Genomic DNA, 15,015 nt, shown 5'->3' with positions numbered 1-15,015 from the left:
AGTCCAATGGTCCCACAGTAAATATCCACGGTGAATGGGAACCTTTTAAAACTCCAAAAAGGCGCATACGCCTCACCCGCACACAGAATGATTTTTCTGCAGCCGTTTGGCTGGCGTGATGCAAAAAATAAACGTATTAATCCGCAAAATCAGCTGAATCCTTCGTCCTCATACACAACAGTACACTGTAGAGTGAAGAGGACGTCTTCTACCGTACACGTCACAGCGCCCTCCTCCTCAATGCAAGACCGAAGCCGGAAGTCACTCATTTTCATGGCGCGGGATTGAAAAAACTAAATAAATATAGCGAACACTTCCACACACATCCAAGCGGTCCATATCATTCAGGGGCATAAAATACCGCGTGTATTATGAAATAAACATGCTTTTTCGTGTCACAGGCACTTTATTTTTATTTATACCCATTCTTTCAACTACTAGTCCTCTATCTGATGGAAGGAGAAACGGGTTTGCTCAGTGGAAGGTTGACTCTCACTTGGTAAGAGGAAGTACAACAGATCTACGAGTAACGTGCATTGCGTTAACATAAAAAAAAAACAAAAAAAAAAACATTTGCGTCACATGAAAAATAGTATGTGAGGCAAGGATGTGATAGAATGGGAATGTCGACATGAAAACAAAAAATAGAAAAAGTGTGAAATGAATCTGGCATCATTTCATTATCCAATGTGAAAACCAAATCAAAAGGCAAAACTATTTGTTGTAAATTCACACTGTTTATTGGATTTGTGCGAAGATTCATGTTTATTCTAACCCCCATTACTCCAAATTTGAATGAAAATTTCTAAGATATGCGCATTGGGCCAGTCTTGGTTTAGTGTTCTGATGATGCTGTAGGTATAAAGACAAAAACATACATTTTGGCCTGTTTAAAAACATGCTGTCTAAATTTGAAGAAATTTGAATGGAAATTCACTTGGGTTTTAGATATCTTGGACAATTCGATTTTGAATTTGAAAAAAAAAAAAATCTAATTCCAAAATGTTCGCTTCATGCACGTGTGAGACTCATGGGGTTTGGTACCTTTAAGAAGGTTAAGAGCCACTGCCATACGCAATAGCGTAACTGTACATTCAAATAATCAGGTAATTTTTGGCCAATTGCGCCGTTTTTTTGGCATAAAATTAGTAATTTAGACATTTCTCTGTCCATACAAAAAAATTCAGCTGCTACGTGTTTATGTGCTTATTTTATGTAACATTTTCAATTTAAAAACGACGAGGGCCAGATAGCTGGCAAGACGTGCTGAGGCAATCTTGCCATAGGAATTCAACCTAAATAAGTTTAGATTTTATCGACAAAGATGCAAAATTTGCTTTTGTTGCGTAAAGTTAAGATGATTCTGCATGCTTTCCTAAATCATTAAGTTTCTGATGTGAAAACTGAGTGATGTTATTAGCTGTCGAAATTGAACTAAATAAAAAATTTTAAGTCACTATTTTGGGCAAAAATTTATATGCTATGTTGCTATTTGCTGTATTGCTATCGATCCGGAAAATATAGGTGATTAGCTCTGCATCCGTTGATTTTTGTGCATCTAGAGTAAAATCTGAGAATTTAATAGCCATTTTAAGTTTTTTATATAAAAAATGATTAATCAGGATTTTATTGGGGAACGGCTCTGATTTTTTTCGATGCTGCTGCTCATGGAGACTCACATATGCCTAAGGGAAGTTCCTGTTTTGGTTTTCGGTCGCTAGCGCCTTTGGTTTTGAAAATATTTGAATTTAAAGTTTTTGAAAATAGGCCCCCTACGGAGCGGCCCTGCGCCCCGTTTCCCGTCAACTCATAGTGAAGTCTGCGATGATAGTATGTATCCTTGAAAATGCTACAAGAGAAGCTTTTTAAATGAAGTGAAATGCAGTACTTGTATTAGAAATGAGCATACTAAAGAGGGTTTTATTTGTGCTTATTATATAGTACAGTGCAATTAAAGATTTTAGACAGTGTAACATGTGGAAGGGCAGGATAAGTCCATACAAAGTAAAAAGGAGTAGACTTCCACTTATGCACTTTTATTGTACAAAAAAATAAATACATCCAGCTCAACCACTCATAACTCGGGAGCACAACGGTCCACGCACATGCGGTCACAATGAACTCCAACAAAAAGGTGAGTAGCAACAGAAGACAAGACTATTTAATTCCAAACTATTCCACATAGTGGGTTCGGGTTTTTGTTCAAACCCATCATGAGGACAACATTTCACCAATCTGGTGTCTCACAAGTGTAATCAGTTGATTGCAGTTAGGTGCTCCTTGTTTTAGCACAAACTTCATTGGTTAAACTCTGTGCTCGATTGGTAGAAACAAAAACCAGGACCCACAGCGGGCCTTGAGGACAGGTTTGGAAACCCATGAATAGGCCTATAAAGAGGCACCACCGTGTGGTAGATGTCGCAAGGAACACCATTTACAAAGGTGACCGTTACAATAGCACTCAAGACGCAAAATGAATTCGTTCCACAGTGGCTTTCGTTTTATTTTTTTCGTGTAATGGATCGTGTTTTATAAGAACATTGCCTAATTCGTTCCAAGCTCTAATAAAACACTACATTAAATTTGCTGTCATGCCCTCTGATTGTGGCTTTATATGTAATGCTTTATCGCCCCCTAGCGAAACTTAAGTGTAAAAAGTCTGTTCCAGCTCATTCTACAGACATTATCATATGACTACTCAAGCTCATAGCAAACACTGAGCGCTAAACGACGAGCTAACTTAACTTCGGCAGTCATTGTTTGCTATTTCATCTGTTTGTGTCTTCAAAAAGCATCGCTTGGAAGTTACAGTATATTTTGTTTTGTCGAATTTTCGTGAGCATTGTGTTGAGTGTATATTTTGTTTGTTTACTTTCATAGTCAAATGTAGTTACATTATTGCATTGCTGTGAGGGGGAATTATCTACTACAGAACATATTATCTGTCGTATTATGAATAAATTTTCATATCATGAAGCGAAAAAAGCTTTGAAAAACTCGTAAAATTGCTTTTTTATATACCGAAACTTTCGTATCTCGAGGTACCATTGTATACGTTTGAGCATTAAAACAGCACTCAAGCAGGAGGAATCCGTCAACTATTTATATTATGTCATGCTAAATTTACTATGACTTTTGCAATTGAAGTTCTGAAGAAGGAAAAATGCCCACTATTCAAATGGCATTCAGTCCTGCTGCAATGATAGATTGCATCTTCGTTTGAAATGACAAAAAGCTAACAAGGCTTTTTGCAATTGAGCGATTAAGTTGCCTGACTTTTAATGTTTCATTGTTGAGAAAATTGTTTGAAAATCTTTTCAAGTATATCTCCATCAGAAGCAGAATATTCATATTCACTGCAACAAAAATTGTAATTCTACACAGATGTCTCTCATTTTATGTTTTCCTTAAAGGCTGCAGCTGTGAAAGATTTATTTCAACTGGGCAAAAAAGGCTCAATTTAAAAGATAAGAAAGCTCATTTTCATATGAACAGAAACCAGAAGCTGCCTGAAGGTAGGGAATCAATCATAGGATGTTTTAGGGGAATGGTCAAAAGTAAGAATTAATGCATCCCAGTCGAAACCAACTTATTGCGAACACTGAAGGTGGAGACAGAGAGGGAAGCCGAAGGGATCCACGTTGCTTCATTGTTGTCTGAAAAGGTCTACTTCAGACTGTTAAGTTTGTGATCTGCCTCTATGAGCCTTGGAGCAAAACTCCCTGTCAGTTATAAATATATACAGTCTCTGCTTATAGCTTCCAACCGCCCGGCCACTCACACACCAAACTATGATTAAAGGTCTATTTTAGGGAGAGCTTTGAAGGAGCAACAAACACTGAATGGGAAGCAAAAAGAGAAAGACAGGAGCGAGCGACATTGGGAAGGACAGTGCCACGAGCCTCGAGACATATTCACATACAATGCTGACAAACCCTCTTCTAAGAGGATACCCTCTTTGAAATAAGACTCACCCCCCAAAAAGTGAAATATACACACACAGGGATGGAATACAATTCTCTGTTGCATAGAGGGAGAGTTCACAAGAGCGTCAGGTGAAAGACAGAATGGGAGCATGAGAAGAAAAAATGGGGAAGCAAGACATGCTCTGACTTTTACTGACTGGATCTTCACATGAACTACAGTCTACGATTGGAATTTATATTCTCGCGTAAATGTTATAAACTATGATTGTTTTTAACTAATAATAAACTAAGTAACTCATTCACAGTCATTGGCCTGGCACTTATTAGCCTACGTCTCCACTAGGACAGATAATTTTCTCCAGGGTATTTTGCCGACTATTTTTATACCTGTCTAAACTTACGTTTAAGGTGCTTTTAAGGCCCGCCCGCTTCTGCGAGGTAAGCCTGCATTTGTGCAAACTACGCCTGCGTAGAAAGGAGCAGCCTCATATGTTACATCATCGCCCGCGCGTTTTACCTCTGAACCAATACTCCAGAACCTGAACTCATTACTCGCCGGCGACAAATTTCGAAATTACTACACCTTCTAGACTGTCATTATTTTGTAAACACTATTTTTTTTTTCGTGAACGCAGGAGCGAGAGTGAAAGGAGAGCTCGCTCGGCTTTACGAGCAGTCGCCGAGTTGTGATTGTAATAAGCCTGACATCGTTACTTCAGATGTTACAATCGATGATCAGTTGCGCTCTCACTACTTGGAAAATAACAAATAGAAGCATATGGTGTGGCGCTGCGTATATTTCCTGGAAGCCTCAACTAGGAGTGCTTGTGCATAACAGTGGCGATCCTGGAAGTAGTGACAGTTTTGACAGGCAGACATGTCATGGAAAACAACTGATCGCGCGCCTCTTTGACTGGGGGTACCATGCAGGTCACTTTTCGGGGTTTGATTTTCCTCCACGCATTTTTATACACCCATGTTCGGTCGGAATTGAGTTGGGATGGGCCAGCACTGCAGCTGGCTGATCAGAGACAACGTGGGAGACGAGCTCTGTAAAAAATGCTCATCTCTTCGTCATCCATGATGGGAGGACCACAAATGGGCACTGAATTGAAGCATATCATTGAGATATAGTTTGAAGGTTCAAGAAAAATGTGTGGAAAAGAAAAGAGGAGCAGGAATGCCAAGTTGTGATCGTCCGCCTCCATTGTTTACGATGCCGTCATGCCGCACTAAAAATGGCAACGGCATGACGTCACTTCCTTAGTATCCGATTGTTGTACGGAGACAGCAGTCCATATTAAGCGGCGTGTAATATTATCCGCCAACATTATCCATCTAACAACTAATCCGGATAATAGGCATACTCGTGTAGCCGACATGCCGTATAGTCCAACTAATTACACGTTTAAGGCCAATATCCTTCCTAGTGTGTGCCCAAGTCCCAGTAAAAATGGATGATAGATAGGTCTAAGTCATCAATGGCAGCGAACGAGTTAAAATATGGTAATCCTCCTGCCCTGTCATACTCTACTATTTTTTGTCCCCCCTCTTCGACAAATACTGCTGTAAATGGCAGCTAAAGGGTTAACATTTTTAATTATCCTTAGAAACAGCAGCAGCATTCCCTATAATGGTAGTTTTATCAGTATTGTAACTGATTACATCATAGATAAGGTCCCCTCCAAAAGTATTAAAATGGCAAAGTAAATTCCTATGTTTTACCTGTGTAAAACAAACTGAAAAAACAACAACAACCAAACAATCTTTTGTTTGAAGGCACCCACCTTTCAAGCGATCAAATGTATTGGAACAGACAATGATAAATTAGCTTTAGGAGAACAAGATTTAGTGTCTATTGTAGTGCTGCAACGATTAATTAACTCGAATAATTTGATTAAGAAAAATGCCTGGAATTAAACTTTGCTGATTTGAGGATTCGTTTAATTAGAGTGGCGTTGTAATGGTTTGTTATGAAAGTGTTTGCAGTTAGTTTTATTGGGTGGATAACGGCCCTCTAGTGGCAAGAGTGAATATGCCATAACCCATCTAACATGGCTGAATCCAGCTGCTCCCTGTTAAGACCAACATGAAGTAAGTTTTTGTTTAAGATAACATGTTTGTTTATGCATTCGTTATTTATTTTAACAGATTTTTGTGGGAATACGTGTTTTTAAAAAAATGGTAAGAGCATTGTTAAAAAAACGCATTTTAAAGCATTTAATCTAGCTGACCTTCGCTACACAAGTTGGCCAATTGTTCTTTTGTTGTGTGTAAATCCTCATTTATTAATTAAAAAAAAAAAAAAACATTTAAGGCTAAGCTCAGGTTGCTCAGATCAGGTGCTCTTGTGAAGTGCAATTCTGCATAGTTTGAAGAAACACTCAGAAATTTTATTTTGTATTCACATTTAATGCTCTTTTCAAAGCGCAATCAAGCCAAAATAATTATTATTGCAAGCATAAACACTTCTTTGTTTTACATGTCCTAAAATTTATTCTGCAACGCATTAGATATTTGTAATCTGATTACTCGATTATTTGAACTAACTAAAAAAACAAACAAACAAAAAAAACTTTGCCAGATGACCATATCATTTAGACCAGGGGTGTCCAAACCGTTCCTCAGGGGCCGCTGTGGGTCCTGGTTTTTGTTACTACCAAGCACAGACAGTTTAACTAATGAAGTTCCTGCTAAAACAAGCAGCACCTGACTGCAAACAACTGATTACACTTGTACGACACCAGATTGGTGAAAAGGTGTTGTCTTGTTTTGTTGGAATGAAATCCAGCACCCACTGCGGCCCTATGCTGAATAGTTTGGACACCCCTGGTTTAGACGAAGACGTTGTTTTGATGGGGCTGACTCTACAAAAATCTTTAAATCTCCTCCAATTACTCAAACTGGCAAAAATTCTGTCTCCCATACTCCAAAACAGGAGCAGAAGCGTTACACACAGGAATTTTTGTTTTTGCTGCCATCTACACACCGGGGTTGCATAATTCATCAGCAAATTGAAAGTTTCATGCTTTTTTTTTGCGTCCCTGCAGATTCCCCCGCACAAAAAAGAGCAAAAGGTCATTTAATCTAAATGTGCCCTGAATATTTGCTTTTCCAATACTTATGAATTCCACTTTGAATTTATCCTACCATATCTGGATCAACCTCTGAAACCTTTTACCGCATAACACCCAAAATACTTGGCCCTCCAAGAATCACAAAATTATCAAGGTTGAATTTAGCAGCGTAAAAAACTGTGATATGTTTAAAATGCATTTCTCATAACAGCTGAATACAAACTTTAGCTAAATAAATTTAAAAAAAAAAATTCTGGAATTATTACATGCAAATGTATTGTGCTTAAATGATGCTGTACTTCTGTATGCTTGTTATGAGGACATATTTTCCCAGAAACTTTTCTGACTTGAACAATTTCCACATTCTGGTTCGTTGGTGTGGGTTCTCAGCATTCATCTGGATTCCATCCAAAATGCTACACTGTGGCATTATGCTTTGGGGGATTGGCGGGTACGCTGGTTCTTTCTTTCTCTCTCTCTTTGCTCAACATTCTGTCTCTGTGTATGTGTGTGACTGTACGGTATGGGATTCCTACCTCCCACAGAGAGCGAGAGTTGACTAACAGAGGATCCATAGCAGTAAAGCGACTAAATGGTGATGATGTATGTAAACAAAAATATATGTAAAGACAAATAATCGTTTGGGACAGCCCTAGTTAAGTCGACACAGTGATTATCGTGATAGGTCTATGTAACTGTAATGGATTAAAAAGATTAAGCGACTGCAATATCATGTTTGAACATTTAGTTCAGTGATTTTTTTTCACATACAACTAGAGAGAGTAAGCCAGAGTTAGCATTTCATTTGTCTGGCACGACCTGACTGTTCTCCCTGTATTTTTTAAACACCGGGAGAACAGTCTGGGACCCAGCTCCTCATTGGCCTCTCGAGCCTGAACGAAACTAACCGTGCAATCAGATTATTTTATTTGCGTGACGTGTTCTTAACAAGCGACATCACTCTTGCGCGTCGGAAGTCATCTCCACAACTACACAGATGGCGAACGGGACGACCGAGAATATGTTCCAATCCGTAGTAAAACGGATTAAAGTAAAACAGTCGCTAAAACCAGCAGTCTGTCTCGCGCTAGACATGTTGAATAAACTTCTCCGTTCTCCGCTCTCCTCGTATGTTTATTTCCTCGCGCTAGAGTTTCTTGTCGCTTTACCAACGTGACGTCCGCCCGATGTTGATTGGTCCACTCCAATGTCTGTTGTGGCTTGCTCCGCCCTGGAAATTTGATCCGCGGAACGGTCGCCAGACTCTATCGCTGGAACAGCGGCGAGTCTGGAGTTCCAGGCAAGCATTATAACACACTATGAGGTTTTTTTTTGTACATAATTGTTCTACATGTGACCTCCAAACTGCACCAGTTTGATGTGCATAAAATTGAAAAACAAAACATTCTTACCCTCCACACACACCGAACAATGTTTTCCTTACCGACCTTGCACACCAGTTACGCCACTGTGCCTTAGTGTGTAAAATCCAAATACAGTATGTTTTAATTCACTTTAAATTTCACTCTTGCTCCTCCGCTCCTTCTTTTACTATTTTAAGGCTACATATAATGGACTATCCTGTTTCTGCACATGAGGCCAATAGTGTTAAATCAGTGTATCAGTAAAACCCTTTTAACACTGCTGCAAGGAAGTGCTTTGCATAAGAGCAGCTTGGAGTGGCATTTTCACTTTAATCCACATGCCCACTTGGTCACACATCAGCTCTCCCAGAGTCAGCGTGACAACAGCGAACACTCCAGGTCGTGACATCTGGTCTTGGCTGTTAATCTCTACCGACCAATCAGCAAAGGGGCAGGGGATGAGTGACACTTAACGCAGATAAAGAAGCAGTGATGAATTTTCTGCTTGCCTCTTCCTCCTCCCACATCTGTCCTGCCAGTCACGCACAACCTTGCTCTGCCTCCTCTGCATCGCTCTCAACTACTCATTACTGTAATTGGAGGCTTTGGGAAGATATGGCAGGGACAGAATGCAAGAAAAGAGAGGTTGAGAGAAAAAGAGGGAGAGAGAGTTCTCTAGAGGTCAGAGGCCTGGCCCATTCCACACCCTTCTTTTGCCATTTGTCTCTCCCAGTAATTCAGATCAATCCATCAATCTTTTTTAAAAACTAACAAAAGACATTGGCTTTTCTTTACAAATTGCCAAACTTGTTGCTGCCCAATTTCCAAACCCATTTTATTTCTTGTATCGCTCTTCTACGGTTTCTTTGCCTCTTTTCTTTGTTTAACCTCGGCAGTTGCACCTTGGCATACGTTTTTCCATTACTGTTTTTTTCCACTGGTCTTGGCTAAGCTGTGTAATTGTGAGTTTGTGTATGTATGAAAAACCAAGAAAGCAAAGTCTGAGGGTCACAAAGAAAAACAGATGACCCTCATAATATTCGGACACAAACAAGCTTCACTTGACTTCGGAAAGTTGACTTAAAGTTCATACGTCAGGGTGATTCATTACAGGTGTACTGCTCGGGTAATATTGCTTGCGAGTCCTAACATAGTAAAAGAATCTAAACGTAAGCCTCCTGCGTCACTCTAGCCACTGATTTTATGTGTTCTTTGAACGTGTCAAACATTTCAATATAATGCAGTTTAAACACACTGCTGTTGTTTTGCAGTCAAGACAATACTGCGTTCACAATGCTATATGTAAACACTGACAGACATAGTGGGTGTGTTGAGTCCAAAAGCATTTTGATCCATTAGGGACCAAAAAAATGCACTGCACTTAGTAGGACACTGAGTTATGTTTGGGGTTACTTAACATTTCTGCCATGTTCGCACACCAATTATGGCAGGCCTATTTGTTATGCAGTAGGGTTTAAATAAACATTTGGTGCCCTATTATAATGAATATATACCTTTTTGAATGATTTCTTAGGAAAATCTCATCAAATAAGGTTGTGTCTAAATATCTACAGTAAGTTTACTTACGACTGTAATTTTAGGACTATAAGGTGCACCTGACTATAAGCCGCCACCCACCAAATTTGACAAGAAAACGCCATTTGTTCATAGATAAACCGCACTGGACTATAAGCCACAGCTGTCCCCACTGTATTATGGGATGTTTATACCAAAATATATTAACTCACTTGCACCCAAAAATGTATAAACACGTTCTATTTTTAATTGTTTCAGTGTCCCAAAGACGTATTTATCCGTCTTTTACGTTTTTTTTTTTTTTTTCTCAAAAAAGACATCACTGGGTCGTAATTCAATTTAGCTCCAAAGCACAAAGCTGAAAATCCATTTTAAAGCAATAAAACTGGCCACTGAAGGGAAGTAGCGCATTTGGTAAGACCGGCAACCCGATTCAACAGCAACGAACGGCCAAGCCGCAAGGCCAGGCGCCGGCGGAAGACGATTGAATGGATGCCAGGCGGAGGACGACCGAGCCAGAACAACCGGTAGGACGCCCGGGATGCCAGTCGCTGGACGACCGAGCAGAACGACCCGGACCACTAGTGCAGCGGACGATGTCTTTGAGTCCGTGCTGCTCACGAGCAGAGCCCACAGAGAGTAAAAAAAAAAAAAAAATCTTTATGAGACAAACAGCGAAGAGGGAAAAGTTTAACCGGCTGTTGCAGCCAGAACAGCGTCATCTTTCAGTTAGTTATGTGTAAATAAATTGTTACTTTGCTATCAAAAGCTGTATTTGTCTTGGTGTTTATCTTATTTTGTAAAAGGAAAACTTTATTCAGATGTTTGGGATGTAACTAAAGCAAAAAATAGCTGTGTATAAGTCAAAGTTATGTTTGAAATGTATGCTTTCACAAAAAGCTCAATTTCTCAGTTTTTTCACCAGAAATTGGAAAATTGCTCAAGCTAAGCTATTTTCTAATGCTGATTTCTAATGAATGGAAAAAGATATGAACTAACTTTTTTTCTGCTGGAAGAAGAGAGTCTAACCTTTCTTTTGGCGGGTTCCATGTTTATATAGCAATAGAACAGAATTTTCTGTGGGCCTTGCAAAATCAGTCAAAATCCAGTAAAACGGCGAAGGGCCTTGCTCCAGTGAAAATGACTGGGAGTGAATGAGTTAAACAGTAACACTTTATTTGACAGCGGCATCATAAGACTGTCATTAGACCAAATGAACCACTATGAGGCTTTGAACCAATTAGCTGCAAAGCTTCATTGCTTCAAGAAGCTTTATTTGGCCATCACTGCTTCCTTGAGGGAGACGGTCAACCTCTGTTGCCACCTGCTGTCAACACTGTTGTCGTCCAACCTGCTTCCTAGCATGCATTGCAGTGCTACAGATAAATAACAATCCAAATTCATGTTCTATGCTTATTATATCTGTAGTTACTGTTCCAGTTGTTTCATTAATTGCTAGTTATGGTATTTGGTAACACTTTATTTGACAGTAGCACCATACCACTGTCATAAGACCATCATAATTATGACATGACACTGCAATGAGCTTTGATGGATGCTTAGGACAAATGCCATTTTGTGTCATCTGGCAAACTATCTCACTTTTGTATGGATGTAAAAGATCCGAGCTGGGCATAAATGGAGTTAGTGACATAGTTTGCCGGATGACACTAATGACATCTGTGATAAGCAGTAATATTCATGATAGTGTTATGTCATAATTTTGAGAGTCTTATGACGTCGCCGTCAAATACAGTGTTACCTCATAACCCAAATAAATCAACAAACAAGCCGCACCGAAGTATAAGCGCTTGATTCAAAATGAGGGAAAAAAGTAGCAGCTTACAGTCCGAAAATTATGGTATATAGAATCAGCAGGAAATTACAAGACTATTCACTTTCTTGACTAGCAATCAGAAAATTTAGGATAAATTAAAACACTGTCCTTACATTGATGCTGTCAGTAAAAGGAAACAAAAATATTAAAATGTTTAAAATGTAGGTGTTGTGAATGATTTAAATATTGAAAAATGTCAAAATGTGGTTTTTAAAGAGCAAAAAACAAACAAGGTTACGAGTGATTGCGTGGCAACAGGACACTGCACAGGAAGTTTATTTCTCTTCTTCATGCCTTCTGTAATTGCAGGGAGGGGTGATGAGTGTTGATACGAATAGGGTGGGGGGTGGGGTTGGGGGATATCTCTTCATCCATCTCAGCTTAGACTTCACTATTACCCTCCCTACCCAGATATACACATAACAACAGACGTGCAACCCTTCTGCTCTGCCCATGAGACCAAAATCCTTTATACTGCCAGCCTAAGCAGTACAAATACAAACAAGGAATGATTAGACAGCTACACACTAAAACAAAGTGGATTTTGCATATCTGCTCAAATATGTATATGTTACGATCGACAGACCGAGTTTTTTGTCCTTTTAAGGCAGCGAGTGACTGACCCCTCTCTCTTTCTCAAACTACCTGTCTCACTAGCCTGCTTTCTTTCCATTATATTTCCACTCTATCGCCATCTGGAACCCTCCCCCCTCTTTCCTTTTCTGCAGCTTTGTTTTTCCATTTCATCTTGCTCCTTTCTCCTTCATCCATATCAGTCATTTACTCTGGTATTGAGCCTGAAAATCTCATTTTTCTTTAACCGAGTGGAGAAATCTCTCAATGAGTAAGATAATCCTACTTGTTTCCAATATAAATCATATTGTGCCGAGAATCTTTCTGCACTCAAGTGTCAAATCACGTAGGATGGGCGATATGTGGTGACGTGATATGCTTTCTCTCAGGTTTCAGGACTCAAGGCTGCATTAGAAGTAATGGGAGATGTATTACCTTCTAATTTCACCCACTTGTTTCAAAAGTAAGGAAGTGAGGATGGAAGGAAAGAACGAAGGAGCGAGTTCTGAAGAGTTACTGGAATCTGTCCCTATTCGTACCCTCCTGTGTACACTTGGGATTAGTTGAGTGCTGACCAACAGCAAGAAGACGTGTGACTTTGAGAAATTTAAAAATTTCACAAACTATTGATGGCCTATTGATTGCTTCTTTAAATTCTGTTTGTGCATGCCAAGACTACAGAATATGAGAAGAGAGGAGGATGAATAAGAAAAAGGGATTGGTGGCGATTATGTTTGACAAAAATAAAAAGGCTTTTGAAATTGTCCTTAACAGCCCCCCACACGACTACAAGTGCTTCGTTCTCCTGGAGAGTTCAGGAAATCTGAGCTTGCTGCAAAAACGTCATAGGAGCATTTCGGGTTCATTCAACAAGCATACAAAGCAAAAGGGGAGGGGAAGGATAAAAGGTAAAAGAGAGAGCGAGGGGCCTGAAAAATAGATACATGAGATGAAAGGTGTGATAGATGATACTGAGAGGTTAGAAAAATAGTATTTGCAAAATCCCCAAGTAAGAGAATGCTGCACTTCTCCTTTGATGGATTAAAACCGGCACAATTTCTAAGCCTGCCTGCAACAATTGGCATTGTTCAGTGAAGAAAACCAGGCATGGCTGCTGTGGAAGAACCAGATAAAGAGTGCAAATGCAGTTTAGCACTAGGATAAGATTGGCATAATTTTTATTTGACTGAAGGTCAACACCAGTGTCTTAATATATATCTGACATCAGGCATCTCTGATAAAAAAAAGAGGAGCCTGCTTAGCTGTTCACATTGAATTCATTATCAAGTTATGGTAAGGACTGAATCTCGCAGACCTACTGAGCCTCGCTCTTATAAGTGGTTGTCTGAGTACCACCATCAGGGCAAAAAAGATTTCACCGGCTGCCAATGACACCGCTAGATGTCCAGCGATCATTCGCTACCTGTCCGTCCGAGTCTAAATGAATTGGACGTTTAGCGCCGTTAATGGCATTGAAACAAGCATTCACTTCCAGTACTCTCAGTTCAAATGAATTGGACTTCTATTGCTGTCAATGGCAAACAATCAGTTAAAACACCTTAGTATAATAAGTGCATAGGGGGCCTGTCTCCGTCAAAGCTGACCGAGTGAAAACACAGACAAAGAGCTTTTTCTGTTGAAAATTCTGTGAATAAATGCTTGAAATCCCTGAATTCTTTATAGATATGAATGTGAAACAGTCTCGATTCTTGATTAAAAACAAACAAAAAAAAAGAAACGTACAGGTAGCATTTATTTTACGTAAATATTGCGAACTATAAGGCTGGTCAGTGAGGAAATTAGCGGCCGCCATATGTAAACAATGAGCTTTTCCTGTTGAAAATTCCTGTGAATAAATGCGTAAATCCCTAAATTCTTTATAGATATGGACTTAAAACAGTCTAAATTCTTGGTACATTATGAACTCTATGTTTTTATAAGCCACAGTTTGGGCACTTACAATGCACTTAGCGTTTGGGAAAAAATTAAAAAAGTAATGTATAGAGGCGTGCGAAATTTCCGATTCTTAGCTTATTCGCGATTCCACCGTGGAAGATTCGAGAACGATTCACAAACATACAAATTCTGATTATTTAATTACACAAGATAAAGCGGAAATAAAACAGCGTGGTCTTCGGGATGAAGAATGGACCGAGAGTAAATATCATGTTCAACTCATGCCGCAAGACAAAAAAAACAATAATACCTTACTGCGGCCAACAGCCGCTACAAACAACGTCCAGTTGCTAGTTGCTACAAACATACGGCCACGTAATGCTACGGTAGATATCACATGTATATAGAACTAGATGCGAAATGACAGACGACGGCGGCGTTAGAACATGTATAGAGAACTAGATGCGAAATGACAGACTTGCCGGCGTTAGTAAATAGCCGCCGTCTTAAAGCAGTAGACTTCTTTGGAAGGCTTTGTTGTAGCGAACTTAATTAACTTTTTATCTAAAATACTCCTAAATCGGCAAAATCTATCTTTAAATGATAAGACAGTTTTAAAACTTTCACATGTCGAAAGTAGACACAAGGGAAATTATGGAAAAATGGAAGCAATTTTTACAAATTTAACGGTTGATTCACATCATTAAATTAATTGATGTAGTTTAAAGATGATGATACAGAATGGGCACTTGAGTATTTTAAATACTGTTTGAACTGTTAACTCGATACTGAAATAGTAGTTTGGT

General features: G+C 39.3%; 1 protein-coding gene across 2 annotated transcripts in view; it reads right to left on the bottom strand.

Annotated features, from left to right (window-relative positions):
- sema4c (sema domain, immunoglobulin domain (Ig), transmembrane domain (TM) and short cytoplasmic domain, (semaphorin) 4C) overlaps positions 1-15,015 on the bottom strand; it is a 175,138-nt gene that overhangs the window by 57,164 nt on the left and 102,959 nt on the right. The window lies entirely within an intron of this gene.

The sequence above is a fragment of the Corythoichthys intestinalis genome, chromosome 3 (assembly GCF_030265065.1).
Source record: "Corythoichthys intestinalis isolate RoL2023-P3 chromosome 3, ASM3026506v1, whole genome shotgun sequence".
NCBI classification, from domain to species: Eukaryota; Metazoa; Chordata; class Actinopteri; order Syngnathiformes; family Syngnathidae; genus Corythoichthys; species Corythoichthys intestinalis.
This window is presented reverse-complemented; position numbering and strand designations above follow the sequence as displayed.